Consider the following 16,431-nt stretch of genomic DNA (forward strand, 5'->3'; position numbering starts at 1 on the left):
TATAAAACAAAAGCATGTTGAAATGAATACAGTCATATTTGAGGGAAATTAGGGTGAAAGAAAAGTTTTCAACCCCCCAAATCTATTACTATAAAAATCATTTTTATTGACTCTTTTGTAACACCATGTGTCAAAATTAGCCATTTAACACAAAAGTAATCTGATTTTGTGGCCTTCGTGGAAAAAGCTATTTGTAATTGTGAAATTTAAAAAAAAATTACTAAAACTTTGGAATGTATGTGTGACAATATAGTAGTGTATTGAGGTAAAACTTTGTTGATGCAATGAATGAATAAGTACTTGATTAGATAATGGATGATTAACATGTTGGATCTGGCATATCTGTAAGTGTGTACTTGAACCAGAAGGATTGTGAGGGTTTATTCCACTTTGTACTTCATAGAGAAGGTATTTAACCCTCCAAATGTGCAAAATAGCCACAAGTGAGAATTATTTCATTTTATGTTCAAAGTAGTGACTTGTACATTCTTCCTCAATTTACAGGGCAAAAAGGGAGAAAAGGTTGGGATCGAGATTTTCATGAAACTTTTTAATGTAACAGGAAAGGATCAGTAATTTGGAAATAACCAAAATGACCCTCTTAGTATAAAGGCTTGGAGTTTTCTTCTGCACACATATTTATTACTCACTATTAATCATTAACTTAAAAGTCTGCCTGTTCTTTCAAAATATGTCTTGAAGGTTTGTGTATGAAGGAATACAAACACAGGTTTTCCAAAATGGAAAATAATTAAGATAAATGTTGAGAGAGGAGCCAAGCATTCGAATTTGGCTTCGGTTGAATTACTACTGTCTCAGGACCCGTGGCATAGTTCCTTTCTGTAATAAATTATTCTGCTTAACGTGTTTAATTTTTATAGAATCATACAATATTCTGAGTTTGAAAGGAGCCACTAATCATAATATTTGAGAACTAGTGTTTAAGCACACATTAATAAAATGAAAATAGTTGTAAAGATGGCCCTCGGTAATAGTTTAAGTAACAGTTCATTAATAGTGGGTCATGCTGAATTGCTAAATCTGACTTCTCTAGGTACCGAGTTGTGGCTACTGGGGAAGTGTGACTGACATGCACACACATATTCCCAGGCTGGTTTTCCCATATCTATTTCAGGGACTGATGGTTTGGAAACATTGGTGACTTGAGCTTCACCCCTAGTGTAGATTTGCTGGGATGTGATCAGATTCATGCTTGTCCTGCTATTGATACCAATGCTAACCAACATAAAACTCAATTGGTATGTCTGCAACATACATAAACTCTGAAAAGAAAGTTTGGTGAAATGCTGCCCTAAGCAAATTGACCAAGGCTTTCCACTGGCAAATAGTTTGCAGCAGCAAGTGAGGAGAAAGGAGCATTTTTTTCTGATCTGTTTACAAGAAGTTCCACAGAACTGTGGGCATTTCCTTGTGTAAACAAGCCCTGCCCTCTGTTTGAAGAGCATAAGTGTGCAGTCTTTTGCTATGTAAGTGAGACTTTGTCCATAGAATGTTGCAGATAAGGAACTATGTTTACTCTGTATCTGAGATTTGCCTTGTGAATTTTGAGTCACAGCTCAGTTTATGGGTATTTAGGGAGTGAGGAATAGCAGCATTTATTTTATAATTCAAACGGAAATGATTTCTTTACTGCTTGGTAATTGTGTATGTTCACATAAAGAGACTGGAAAAGCAATGTTGACAAGAGCTTGGAGTAACTTTACCTGGAACTACTACTCAGAACTGTGTCACTAGTTAAAGGAGCTCACCTTAAAAAAAATAATTGAGGAGATTCTCTTATAGAATGAAGTTAAACATTTGGATTTCTAGCTGATAACATTTTTGGTCTAAACTGTGATTCTGTTTCACAGAACATAAACATTTATTATCTTCCTGGTACAAAAAACACCTCTGTGCCCACTCTGTAGTTCATGGGAAAATGATTTGACCAGGAAGTGGTTGTTTGGCCAATACTTGTCTGTACAACATAGAACATCTTGCAATTACTCATTTTGAGGAAATTTAATGAGAAAACTAGGAAAATATTTCTAAAATTTTGTATTTAAAGTCATGTGGAATTTCCTGTATGAAAAAAACCTACTGTAGACTTGGCACACATAGACATGAATATTTTAAGTTTTTCTTTCTATTCTACTTAAAGTGGACTTCCCAACTGCCAAAGTATTTTTTGCTTTCCAGTTTCCTTTAAGGGCGTGAGTGTTCTTTTAATCACAAGCTGGCTGCTCACAGCATTCTTTAAAACACTTGCTCAGCTGCTTCCTAACTCAGGATCAATAACTTCATAGATAATTAAACTAACCATCTCTTAAAAATAGATGCCATCTTCCATATCCCTTATACCCCCAACCTCCCACTTATCCTATTTGACAGTCTCTGCTTATGCTGGTTTGCCAAGCTGGGTATTAATACTCCTGTGCCAGAATGCCTGGCTCGAGCCAGTGAGGGATCCTGTGCAGACAGCTGCACTGCAGGCATTGTAACTTCATAGCTTGAAATGCAGGCACTTATTTATTTATCCTAAATATAACTAACAGCAATAGAAATGCATTTTTTTTTAAAAATGCACCTAATTATCAGCCCAGCTGTTGCTGTTATGAACATTTTCTAGGAAATACTGTTTCAGAAGTTCTGATTTAGTTTTTTTTTTTACTTTAAAAGTAAAATTAGCATACACTAACAATATTTTTGAACCTTTAGACACAATATTGAATTTTAATTTCTATCAAAACACATCTGGATGACTGTCACAAATGTATAACCTTGAACAGCTAAACTGACCTGAAATGTATAATTATTGTTATGAAACATGACACTATTCTGCAAAAAAAGACATTAAGCTGGTGTAATAAATGCAGTCTTCATTTGTCATTCTTACCAAGTTGTGTTATCAGCTTTCCTGGAATAAATCATACTTTCTCTATTTATATTTTCAATTGGAAGACAAACCAAGTATATTCCTTAAGGTAATTCTGTGTTCTTAGAATTTTTACTTTACAAAGTTTAACGTTGTCAACTCAAATTGCCTCAAAAAATTATGGAATTGAAATCCAGACTTTGGCTGTTAAAGATTGAGAGATGTTGATAATGAGGATTAGACAAAATCTCTAAAGAGGTTGTCTGTAAAGGGCAGATTATAGGCCTTTTGGTTGTGTTTTGTAAGAATATAGATATTCACTTTTTTATCTGTGAAATGTTATAAAAATTGTTTTTGCAAGATCAAAGAAAGTTTGAGGTGCAAAACAGTGGTGTAAATTTGTACAGGAGAAAAAAAATTCTGCTTCAGTTTCAAAACTCTGCTTTCAGTCAGTGATTGCTCATCAATGCCATTTTACTTTAGTATGACTTCCTGTGATGCCTAAGATTTCTGGGGGAAAATATTGCATAAGAGTGAGATTATTCTTAAAAGGCATTTAAAATTTTGCCTTCTGACATACAGAAGACTATTGCTTCTCAAGTACCTTGAAACATAGAGGTTTTTATCAGTGAAGCTCTATGTTTGCATCCTGTAATTGAAAGGGTTTTTTACTGTTTGTAATATTTGAATGAATAGTAGAATAGTATGTTCAAAAGTCAGTATCTCTCTTACAGGAAATCCTACTTGGTTTCTCTGTAAAAACTCTGTTAAAACAAATTAGAGTGGCTTATATGTGGGCCATGATTAAAGACCTGGTAGCATTTGAGTTGTTTTCTTCGTACTTAAAATTACCAATGACACTGAATAAAAAAATAATGATTATGAATATGACTTAGAGAATAGGAGTATAGGTTTTATAAAGTCACTGTGTATTTTGATATGTGTAGATAAGTTAATGGTTTTTTGTTTATATACAGTTGTCTCAAAAAGCATTCAGGAACAAGTTGCCAAATGTAAAGGAAATATATTTTTAATATGTTAAATAAATGCCTTCCTATTCCTCTACTGCATCTTTTTGTTAGTGGAACCATTTTTAATATTCCAAAATACTGAAGCTGATACAAAACTAATTTGTATAAATTGTTCCATGAATACATATTAGAACATTCAAATATAGTGTGAATATTCTTTAATTATAATTGTCTGATTGGGGTAAACACTTTTATTTTACTCAATTAAATTAAATCTTAATATGGTCATTTGGACCCAAGCTGGGGAGGGAGGTGGGGTGAAGGGAATCAGTTTTCTTTGTAACAAAATGAACTTGTTTTTCTGTCCCTCTCGGCTTTCTTGCACATTAAATTTTAATAAAATGTTAGTAACATAGGAACTGTTTAGACATCTTCTTTTTTAAAGTACTTAACTGTAAGCACTATTCCAATGGTCTTTAAAGAAACAGTTGAAGAATTTCTAATTAGTAAGTAACTTCAACTCAAGTGCTGACAGGTTTTTAATAAGCTTTTAAATAATATGCAATGAAATATTCTTTTGTTCCCAATATAAAATACATTAAAGGAAAACTATATTAAATGAAATTTAAATTAATGCCTTAAAAATCTTATCTATTGGACTAATAAAGTTAATGAATATCCACTGATGGCTTATGTTATAATTCTGATATGACTGCCAATACCCAATTGTTGCAGATGATGGAGATATTTTCTGAGATGGTTGTGTTTGTAAATGATAGTGCAACATTCTTCAAACTACATTGGCAGTTACTCAATACATTTCTCCATGAAATCTCTTTTACTAATGGAAATACTTGGTAGTGGAAAGGATAAATTATTGTTTACTCAGATGTTTAGGGTTCAGGGCTGATAAAAGTCAAATTAGTTTAAAAAGTAGAGGAAATGCCTGGCCTGGGATATACATAGGACTAAACCAAACTGCTCTTTCTCATGGAAGAAATTTTTCTTACCCTCTTGTGTCAGGAGTGTTTGGTGGGTCTTAGCATTTCCAATCTCCTCCCTCCCTGCCCTGGGCATCAGATGTACCTGCACAGAAGAGACTCAACAGCATGTTAACAATTCCCAAAATGTTTTTGGCAGCCAAGTGTTATCATACTGGGTGACTTGAGGAGGACTCTAGGAGCATTGTAGGAGTAGCTTATTAGTTTGGCTGGGAATTCTTTTGGGATAGCAGATTTGTTGGAGGGCGCAAGTACCTGTAATAGAGATAGGCTTTGATCTTGAGAGAAGATTACTCTTATTTCATTTGAAATTAATGGTATTTATGATACTGGAGGATGGACTTTGGTAGTGGTAGGGTAGGAGCTCATGAAAAGAAAGTGGGAGTGTTATATTTGCTGGGAATGTCCCGATGAAGGCAGGAATGATGAATCTGACTCCATGTTCTCAGAAGGCTAATTTATTACTTTATAATACTACATTCTATTAAAGAATACTATATTATACTAAAGAATACAGAAAGGATACTTACTAAATGCTAAAAAGCTAATAATGAAAACTTGTGACTCTTTCCAGAGTCTCGACACAGCTTGGCCCTAATTCGCCAGAGTCAAAACAACTCACACCACAATCCAATGAAACAATTACCACTGGGGAAACAATCTCCAAACACATTCCACATGAGCAAAACAGAGGAGAAGCAAATGAGATAAGAATTGTTTTCCTTTTCTCTCAGGCTTCTCAGCTTCCCAGGAGAAAAATCCTGGGCGAAGGGATTTTTTCAGAGAATGTGAATGCTACAAGGGAGAGGAAGAAGGAAGAAATAGGGTTGTTATTAAAAAAAAAAAAACAAACCAGAAATCAACAAAATAAATTTCAGTAAGAGATACTTGGGAAAATGTGGAAGGTAAGCTCCAAATGAAGTGCTTATTTTTTTTGAGATCTAATGAATTTGATATAGTTGCAAAGGTTAAATGTGACCTTGAGTCTCTGGTTAATTTTTGTACTTCTATAGCCACACTATTTCTAATAAGAACAAGGGATTTTAATAATCTTTAAATTTGTAAAATTAGGATATGTTCTTTAAAAGACAGCACTGTTTGCCACACCATTTTCCAAAACTCTGATGGCTTAACACAGAAACCCGAAGTTATCTTCTTGTTTGATAATCTGATGCTGCACCTGTGTGTCTGTCTTTGGGTATGTATGGATGATGACCCACAAGGGTGAACAGCAATATTTGACTGTGTTAGTAACATAGTGTAGTGTTTTCAGCATTGCTTTCAGCTGGTCTAGGGGTGTTTACCATGGATGTGTGGTGAGTTGACCATGACTGGCTGCCAGTTGCCCATCCAGCTGCTCCTGGGGTCTCTATGTCCCTCCTCCGAGTTCCTCGCTCGCTTCCCCTGGCTCAGCCCTGGCTGCCGGGCAGCGTTTTGTCCTCCCTTGCCCAGGCTTTCCCCGGGGCTGAGGGGCTCAGCCGTGCCCTGCGCTGGGGCCGCTGGAGCTGTGTTGGTGTGGGAGTTCCAGACAGATGCTCCACGCAGAGGCTGCCCCTTCAGCTCTTGCTGCTACAACATCTTGACACCTGCACCCAGGTACAGGCACAGGTATGAAGGCTCTGTCACTGACAGGGGAGGGCTTCATCCAGCTGTGGGGCACCAGCCTTGCCTTCCCCTGGCTGAGGTGGTTGCTGTGCTGTTGTGGGTCACTTCAAGCTGCTGTAAAGGCCACTTGTGGAACACCCTGCAGGTGAAAAAAGCAGCAGGGAGGAGCAGCTGTTCCTGCAAGCTGTGTCCTCTCAGGCTGTACTTGCCAACCAGCAGTGGTCTGCACAAATGCCGGTAGACACTGCCCTTAGTGGCTTTTTTGTTCATCTCTACCAACAAGGAAGAACAGGAGCAGAAATAGACTAGTTTTCAGCTTAGTACCTGGTCTCCCTGATTTCATGGCTTTGTCAGTGATGGTGCCTGGCCTGCCCTGACTGGTGGTAGCTCAGGATCACAGGGTTCCTACCAGTTTCAAGGGCTTCTCTTGGAAAGCCTTGCCCAGGGCAGAAGGTGGCTGGCCTCCCAGAGCCACTAAACCCTCTGTCTCTGCATCTAAGGTGTCCCTTCTTCAGTTAGAACATTTTACATCTCAAGAACCTAAGTGGATAAGTTTTGCATCTTGCTCTACCTGCTTTGCTTGTTTTTTGTACCGTGTTTATCTTGCATGATGGTGCTGAGCAGCTTCTTAAGGTGATGAACACAAAAGTAGAATGTTTCCCCACTAAATCCTGATTTTGAATTTCTAAGTACACTTTCTGGAAGACAGACGACTTCACAAATACAGTTAAAAGAGATGATCCTGTTTTTCTTGCAGGGTTAATGCTGGGTTAGGACTTCAAAGAATGCTTGTCACTATCAGGCTGTGCTCGGGGAGATACCATCATCTGTTTGCATGTGTTTGGCCTGAAAGTGTATCCCAGAGTTGACTATGGTGTGTTACTCTGTTACAAGCACATAATTATTTTTGAACTAAATAGAAAGTTCTTATTGCATTTTAGTCAAAAGGACCTGCAGATATTTCCTCATGGCTACAGTGTGAGATACTCTCATCACCCAGCTTTTCTTCTTTCTACGTCCATGCATCCAGATTGCCAGTAACATGAACAGAAGCTCAGCTGACATCTGCTTTGGGGCGGGCTCACTTTTGGAAGAAGAGCACAAAGTTGCAGTGCTTTTCTTTCTTTTCCCACTGGCCAGCTTGTTCTTATCTTTCCTCACTGGATCATGGTGTCAGGGACATAAATATTGCCTGGAGTAAGAGTTACTGTTCTTATTTCATATAAAATGATATAGGGGCACTGAAATTGTGGAGTAGTAGTTCTGGCAACACAGACCTCTGAAAATGATTTTGTTTTAATGTGCTCAGAGAATGCTGTATGTTTAAATGGTTAGACTCTGGTTTAAGAAAAATAACGGAAAAATAGTACTTAGTTTTTAAAAAAACAGTATTTGCAGTCTGATGGTTTTTTTTTATGTCAACACTTTTGAGACCAAGATTGTGATTTGTTTGAAGTTTATTGGTCAGTGTGAAAATATACTGTAAAATCTGTCTGTGTTTTTCAAGTGAATTTTTCAGAGGTATGAAATTCAAATTTTGCAAGTTTAAATATTTAGCCTAGAGACTGGAAGCTAGTGCACTTCCTATCAAAAATGTTCTAACTCAAATTCTGGGCATAGTGAATTATCCCAGCATTCATATGGGTAATTTTTATTCTGTTTATGTGATTAATTAATGCTTGTTATCTTCCAGTGAACTGCAGTATGCTAAAATAAAAAATATGTATTGATTTAAGCTGATTATTTAAATGTATTCAATTAATTGCATTAAGAAGTTACTTGGATGTCTTGAAAGCAATACAGTTTAGTCCATCACATTTTTTATCTATTAGTCTTAAGAATAGGTTTGCATGTTTGTTAAATTGTTAATGACTTGCTCAGATGTCCCCATGCTTTGACATTCTTTGGAATACTGAAATTGCTGCATGTTGAAATGGGATGACAAAGCTCTCCAGAGCTTGTCAAACATGAAAGAGTTATAAATTGGAGCTGCTCAATGATTTATGCACACCCAGCTCACCAGAAGTTTTGTGAAAAAATTTAAGATTTATGGACTCTTGTGAATGATTACTTAAAATATAATTTGAAAATACTTCTGCAGCTGAGAAATCTGACTGGCTGGAACTGCAAGGTGCTAGTCACAGGAAGTGATAATATGGTAACTTGGCTTAATTTCTCTAATATGTGGTCAACAAGATCCTAGTACTGTAAAAGTGGAAAAATCAATTTCAGGGTTCCTGTTGATTTGTGCGAAGTTTTTGATTTATTTGTTATACTGTATCTTTGTGTTTTGGTTAGCTTTTGTATTCAAATAGTTCTTTCTAAACTAAATGTGTTCTTTGTTCTCTTAGCCAGCCTGGTTTTTCATATGTGGAATAGTTTTCATTAAATAGGTTATAGTTGTAGTTCAGGGTATCAATTTTGCATCTGGGAATATCTGGATGAATATATAGATCAGTATAATTGTGAGGACAAAAGTCATAATGCAGCTAAGATGACTTAGAGTTAATTGATCTGGGGGTGGGTTGACAGAACTCTGAACACAGCCAGATGTGTGCCCTGACAATATTCTTGGTTACATCAATGGGAGTAGAGCCAGTAGGTGAAGTGATTATTCCCCCTTATTCAACACTTACTAAACCATGTGTAGGGTCCTGTGTCAGGTTTTGGCTCTCCTGGCACAAGAATGCTGATGAGTTTGAGTGAATCTACAGACAGGCAGTGAGACTGTCAGAGAACTGGAGCTTGGAAGGGAGGGAAGAGACTGGGTCAGTTCTGCTTGAGTTGAGACTGCAGAGGAGGTGGTGTGAGGAGGCCTAGTACATGCAGATGTGTGTGCAGAAAAAGTGAGAGGTAAGTCCTAAATTGAATTATGGAGCTTCCAGTTCTGACTGGAGACAAAAATTGCTATCAAGATATTTAAGGACTGGAACCTGTTGCTGAGAGACAGCGTGAGCTCTCCACACAAGGACCATGCTGGATGAAGCCCTGAGCAGCCTGGACTAAATTCACTGTTGTCCCTGCTTTGGGCAGAACATTGAACTAGGTCACCCTACATTTCCAAGCTGGAAGATATTGTGATTTTATGGAATGCTGAGTGATGAGTGCAGGGCAGGACATGCTGTAGCTACTGTGCAAGTGCTGTAAACTGCTGAGAAGAGTTTGGCGCAGAGCTGCAAAAACTTGTTAGAGCAAATCTGCAAGCAGAATTCCTGTTGTGAGGCTTCACAGTATGCAATTGTAGAAATCTGAAGGAGAAGTTCATATTATTCAGAATAGATTTTGCATCTAAAAGATAAAGCTACATGATTACTGCAAGATTTTATAGAAACTACCTGCAAATTCTACTCCGCACTAAAGAGTTTCCCACCTTCTTTTCTCTAAGGCAAGGAACGTATTTTTCTTTAAATGTCATACACATGCACATTTGAATGGTTTTGGTTTATTCGCATTTGTTTCCTTTCTAGGTTTCTATTTCACTTCTGGTTCTTAACCATCTTCCATCTGGAAAGAAAGTAGCTCCCTGGGTGCCTGATTGCTTCAGATTTTGGGCTGCTTCACTTTTTTTGCTCCTTCTTGACTTGAGATAGATGGTGTTTTTTTGTTTCCCACTCACCATTTTTTTCCACTTTAGTATTTGTGTTTGTCTTGATAGATTGGTTGTTAAAACTCCTTGCAGTCACACCAGTGGCTTCATGGGTCAATTCTGTCAGAATTCATGGGTGCAAGCTACCATGTTTCTTCAGCTAAAACTAATTTTGTTGTTAAAGTTTTGTTTCCTGCATGGACAGTTACTGCTTGCTTGAAGTAATTTTCTTTTTGTTTTCTGATAATAAGAAAAAGGAACATCTCCAAGTCACATCCAGATTAATCAGTGCTACTACAACTAATCATTATTTTTATATCTTTCATGTTTCCCTTCTCTTGATGGCTAAAGGAGAGAAGGAAGAAAACCCTGTTTGTCTGTTCCGCTTATGACACGTACTAGGATCCCTGCAGAATAGGAAGTATTGGGTGGTGAGGAGAAACAAAAGGAAAACAGGAATGAAAGGGAGGTATTTTGGATGTGGAAAGGGGGAAAAACTGCTGGTTGACACATGGTGTTGGTGGCTTGAAAGCTTCAGTATTTGTTCACAGGAGGTATGCACACTTAGTTTGAGCATCATCGAGAAACGGGACAGAATGAATCATCATCATTTAGCAAAACAGATGCTGAAGATCAGTTCTGGAACCAGCACCACTTCATCATGAGAGTTGAAGAGAATGGTTTAAAAAGCCAAAGGTATCTCCTAAAACACCTGTGTATTTTGGTGGCTTGAAAGACTATACAAGTATGTTGTCACCATGGTGCTATTTATTCAGCTCTTTGCTTTTTATATTCTGCTTTTTGTCTTAGTACAAAGCTTCTGTCTTCTGTTGTGGTCATAGGGTTTTTTATTGAAACCATACAACATACTTTCTAGATGCCTGAACAATAAGTAACAATAGGAATATTATTTCTGTGATCTGTTAAATGTTTGCTGCATTTCAGGCCTTTGCTGACATGTCAGGGTTGTGGAATTGCAGGTGTGTTGTGCTCCTGCTCTGGGTTTACTGATATGAATCTGTTCATTTTTTTTTTCATACTCCTTGCTCAGAATTCACACTTACACTCTCTATCTTCTAAAATACTTTTTAGAGAAGAGAAATTTTGGGTGTAGAATATGTATAGGCCTCTTGTTCTGAGATGCAGTTTCAAAAAGTACCAAGTGCTTCTTTTATACATTTGAGATTTGAAGCATTTCCTGCCTCTTCTTGCATGGGGGATTAATTAAAAAAAACCAAAAAGCCAACCAAAACTCACAACTGTTAGTTGTCTGAAGTAATACCAAATTTGTAACTGAGGGCTGATTGAATAGTTAATGAGAAAAACAGATTAATTTTAAATAGGAAGATAATTTTTTAAAAAATGAGGTGTTCATTAATTTGGGGATGCTTTTCTTTCCCTCAGCATATAGAAGTAAATTTCTAGAAGTTTGGATGTTTTCAGTTGCAGAGACCAAAAAGTCCCCTGTTCATGCTAGTTGCTCAGATGTTTCCCCTCAGAGAACTGGGATGTTGTGGGTAGCTGATTAGATATGGATGTCATATAAGGATATGTTATTGAAAGTGCTAATTTAGAAGGTGACAGTGTTGAGATAATTATTGTTTACTTAAAAAGAACAAAAAAACCTGGCCTAAACCTGTTAAGGCCCCAAAATGCTAGAGAAATGAGATACTTACAGTTAAAATGAACTTAATCCCCCATCTCCTGAACCAGAATTAGGAATCATACCGGATTAAAGTAACACAAAATAGTTTTGTGGTCTAATTTTGGTTTACTCTGAAAAAAATTGGGGGAAAACAATGAAGATATCTTTGGTGGTTTTTGTTGTGGGTGACTTTTTTCTTTCTTTTAGTTTACTCTTGTTTTTTCAGGTCTATATATAAGATCTACATTGAGTTAGCATTCATTGATTTCTCTCAAAAGCAAGTTTGATACATCTTAGTCTGTTTAATGAAGTTGAACTTTCCTTTTGAAAATGATCATTATAAAGATTGTTTTTCAACTTGTGAAGCATTACTTCTGGGATGACTAATATTAAAAGTAAATAAGCATCACCTTCTGGTTTTTTATATAAAATCCCAGTTTAAATGTCAGAAGACATAATGATAAGAACACAACTTCATTATGAGTTGTGGAAGTGATGGCCATCTTTTATATTTTTCTTTCATCTATTTGCTAAAGCCACTTTAGTTATCAGATAGAAGCAGATTGTTAGATTTGTAGTGACTAATTTTGGTTTTTTGTCTGAAAAAGTAGAGCCAATCTGAATATCAAGATATATCTGATATTATATCTGGAAGATATAAAATTGAGCATTTGGCTTATAACTCCAGTTGAGGGTGCACTCTGGAGAGTTTTGCTTGGTGAAAAAGAGACTTAAAACAGGGAGGTTGAATTGGACACTATTGTAAGGAATTTAGAATTTATAGTAGAGAATTAAGAGTTTATATGGACTGTGAAAAATGCACTGATTCCCTGTATAAATTCCAAAACTGAAGGATTCAAAACACTGAACCCCCCTGGCCCTTGACTTTAGACTGCCAGGGTGGTAATGGTTTGTCACAGTGAGGTTTCTGAATAAAATAAAGCTGTTAATAAATGACATGCATGGTAATTCAGTATAGTGTTCTAGTTAAACATTTGCATCTTTCTGCCACTCTCATAGATTAGAGGGGACTGTTGAACATTAGTGGTAACAAGATGCACCTCATATGCATGCTAATGGATTATAACTTTTTATAGGTGCAATTTGTACCTGTCTCTCAGTGGATTGGGAAAGTGGTGCATGAGGAACAGATCGTTAAGCATCAGTAGCCAAGCTTTGCTAATTAGCACGTCTTCCAGTGCCAGCTCTTTGTCCACAGAGAATGTAAATTATTCTTATTTTCTCCCTCAATCTTTTGGGCTTCTTAAGCAATGTATCTCTTCGACTGGGAGATAGAGAGTGCAGATTTGTAGTTTTCAATTCTCATGATTAATTGAAGAACACGCATGATTTATTCAAAAGCAGGGATGCTGCCAAAAATGATCTAATTGGTTAAATAAATAACCCTAAGCTTTTATTACTCAATGTGTTTTTTATTGAATTATTAATGCTATATCACCCTCCAAATCAGTAAGAGTTAATGACTGATTTGCCTGAGGCTATTAATATTTTTCCAATCAGTGGTAAACTGCTATGATGACTTCTTTTGCTGACTTGTATCTCACTGTATTTGTTTACTTGGTAAAATGGTGTTGATCATAAGAGAGGACTGAAAAACAGCATCCAAATTTCAGCTTGTTTTAGTTGGTTTTTTTGTGTCTGATGAAATACATAAGTAATTCTGTTCATAAAATAGATTATGACGTAGGTTTTGGGAGAGGGGAAACAAAAATTGGAAATATTTTTTGAGAGCCATTTATTGTGAGAGGGATTCAAAAAAAAAAAAAGAGAAGCATAATGCATTTATTTAGCACCTTTGCTGTGAAAAAGGAGGAGGAATTTGAGCATTATATGATTTTGTAGTGGTAAATAATATTCCCATGTATGAACAGAGGTGTGCACAAAGAAGTACTTCGATGTAGTATGGAATGGTTCTGAGCAAGTGCCCAGAAAAAAAAGATGAAATAGGCTCAGAAAAAATAGATTAAATAGACCTTAGCAAGGCACTAAAGATCTTGAAAATTAACCTTGATTCCTGTCTCTTTTTATCTGTTTAGCTCTGAAACAGAAAACCATCACTAACTGTTTCTAACTACAGAAATAAGATAGGTAATCATCTAGTTAACTGTATCAGATGGCCGTTATGAATGTGTATGAAAATGTGGGTGTTTCTCTAAAAACTAATTAAAGAAAAATATTTTAAAATCAGAAACACGTTTCATGTTATTGACTACTAGTGGATGATACTACCCTGTGTGTATCCAAGCCAGTGTTGCTTAGACCTTTTTGTTTCCAATGTCAGCTTTTCTCCATCACATCAGGTGTAAGTCAGGTGGCTGAAAAATGCACTTTTTTCATATAAGATGTTCAAATTTTTTTTTCTTTTGAAACTTTTCCAAGTGGGTTACATTGCAACAAATGACTAAGCCTTTTCCCTTTTCTCAAACCTTTATTTGAGAGTAGGGATGAATGAGTAATCACTAGGAGATGGATAAATAGAGTAAGAGGAAGGAATAAAGCAATGAACTCTTCATGATGGAGAGGAACAGACTGTGTGTGGGGAAGACAGCTGAGTTTTAGGAAACACAGTATGGCATTTGGGAACTGTCATTTGTTAATTCCTGCGGTACAAGAAGAGAGAAATTGAAGCGCAGTGATATCCAGGCAGCAGTGAACTCCTGGCACTCGCTGTGGCATGAGGTAGTGGAGGCTAATGGTGACAGATCAGATCAGAAAGGAAGTCTGTCTAATTCACAGATGACAGCTCAGTAAGGAGACATCAGAAATATTGCCATCCAGCATCTCCAGTTCAAGAGCTACAGAAATTGGCAAACCTGTGGTATTCCTGAGACTCATCTCTAACTGGTCTTGGAGACACAGCGCTACACCAGACACACCTTTGGCCTGACCCTGTGGGGCATTTGGCAGCCACTTAGGGACAGTAGTGTTGATGTGTGGAACCCATTTGTGCAAAGACAATTTGGAATTCCCTCAGCTGCTGGCCGTTTAAATTTTGGATGCCACTGTAGCTTCTAACCTGAATTTGGGATTGTCTTTGAGAGGAAAGAGTGTAGTAGTGCTTTAGCATTCTGGTAGTCTGTTAGCTTCCAATGCAGCTTCTTGGGGTTATTGAAAAAGTGAATATACCATAGAGTAACTTTGAGGATGTGGAGTCTGAAAATACCTGAAGGCTGGGAGGGGGAAAGTCACTTGGTCACATTTGTCCTTTTCCATTCTTCTCTTTTGTATGTTTATGTGATAATACTGTTGCCATGAGAGGGTATTGGAGTCTGAATAAATACTTAGAGATTAAAGTAGAAGCAGTGAATTAGATTAGAGTTCCTATGGCAGATTTGTGCATTTGCATTTTTCATGCAGTCCCTATAAACTATTACTTTTTTTTTTCTTCTATTTCTTGTTGCTAGGTGAAAGACCCAGGGGGGAAAAAAAAGATGGTGCCTGCCCTCTCAAATTGTTATACTCAAGAAAGAGTAATTTGGTGTGTGGAGGGAAAACTGGGACTGGTGTCTAATACTTTTTTTTTTTTACCAATGGCCTAAATTTATTTATAATAATAATAATAATAATAATAATAATAACTAAGTAGTATTTTTAGAAATAAATACTTCAAATTACTTACTGTTTTAAACTGTTTCAGTAATAAACTGGTATAAGAAGTCTGTTGTTTACATTAAGAATCAAGCCTGGTTTTGTCACAGAGATCTAGTCAGGTTAAAAAATAAACAGTATTTTATTCAGTGCAAGTAAGGGAGTTGTTTTCTTGGCTTTTATGAGGATAGTTAGCTTTTGCACAGACTTTTATGAAGTTCACATGCATAAGCCAATCTAATCAGAAATGTTCCACATTAGAAAAATATTGCAGTGGCTCTCAGAGAATCCAGAGGCGAGGTTTAATGACTTGATACATCTTTTGCATTTTCAGTTTAATATTTATGGTTTTGTGAGGTAGTTTTGCTACTGGAAGAAATTGAAAAGTGTGTGTACAGAGAAAGAGACAAAGGTAGGGCATGCTGTATTCTTTTCAAAATACTAGTAGTTTTTTGCTAGATATATTCTTCTGGTTGCTACCTGGCTTTTGGTTAATTTTTTTGATAGTGCAAAGGTAAGTGTTTTTTGCATATTTAGTTTCTTGTATGTAATGGGGTGTTAAAGCCTTTTCATCTTATAAAGAAACTTAGTGAATGAAACTGATGTTTCTTTAAAATAAAGGGTTGGATTTTGAGTTATAAGACCGCTGCTGTCATAGCAGTTGATTTGCTGGGTGATCTGCCTGTGCCTTTGGGATGGAGCCACTTAGAATGCAGCATTCTACAAGTGTTTTAAACTCTTGCAATGGATATTATTGCAATGGTTTAAATTTTAAGATTTTGGCTATTACAAGAATGCATCTACCTGAAAAAGTAATTTCTAGGTTATTGTAATCAGGAATTTGAATTTTTCACAGTTCTGCTCAAAGATGTTCTAATCCTGACATAAAAGGTAAAAAGAAAACTTCGAACAGAAATGCAGTGATATGGTCATGTCTGTGAATTTTTTATTTTTTTTTTTCAAGTCACATCCTGGTGGTCCATGTGTAGAAATTCTTTTGAACTCCCCACAGAGTTTATCATTATGAGGAATTGGATTGTGGATCAAACCTACAGAGAGAGAGGAGTGTGTACCAATATTTACCTTGCTGTGCTTCTACATCAAGGTTATTGTCTGAAGGGACATACCTCTCCTGAGGA

General features: G+C 36.6%; 1 protein-coding gene across 5 annotated transcripts in view; it reads left to right on the forward strand.

Moving 5' to 3' along the window:
- The window catches only part of SEMA5A (semaphorin 5A), a 318,036-nt gene that overhangs the window by 42,568 nt on the left and 259,037 nt on the right, over positions 1-16,431 (forward strand). The gene's annotated exons all lie outside the window — the stretch shown is intronic.

The sequence above is a fragment of the Motacilla alba genome, chromosome 2, assembly GCF_015832195.1.
Source record: "Motacilla alba alba isolate MOTALB_02 chromosome 2, Motacilla_alba_V1.0_pri, whole genome shotgun sequence".
Lineage (NCBI taxonomy): Eukaryota > Metazoa > Chordata > Aves > Passeriformes > Motacillidae > Motacilla > Motacilla alba.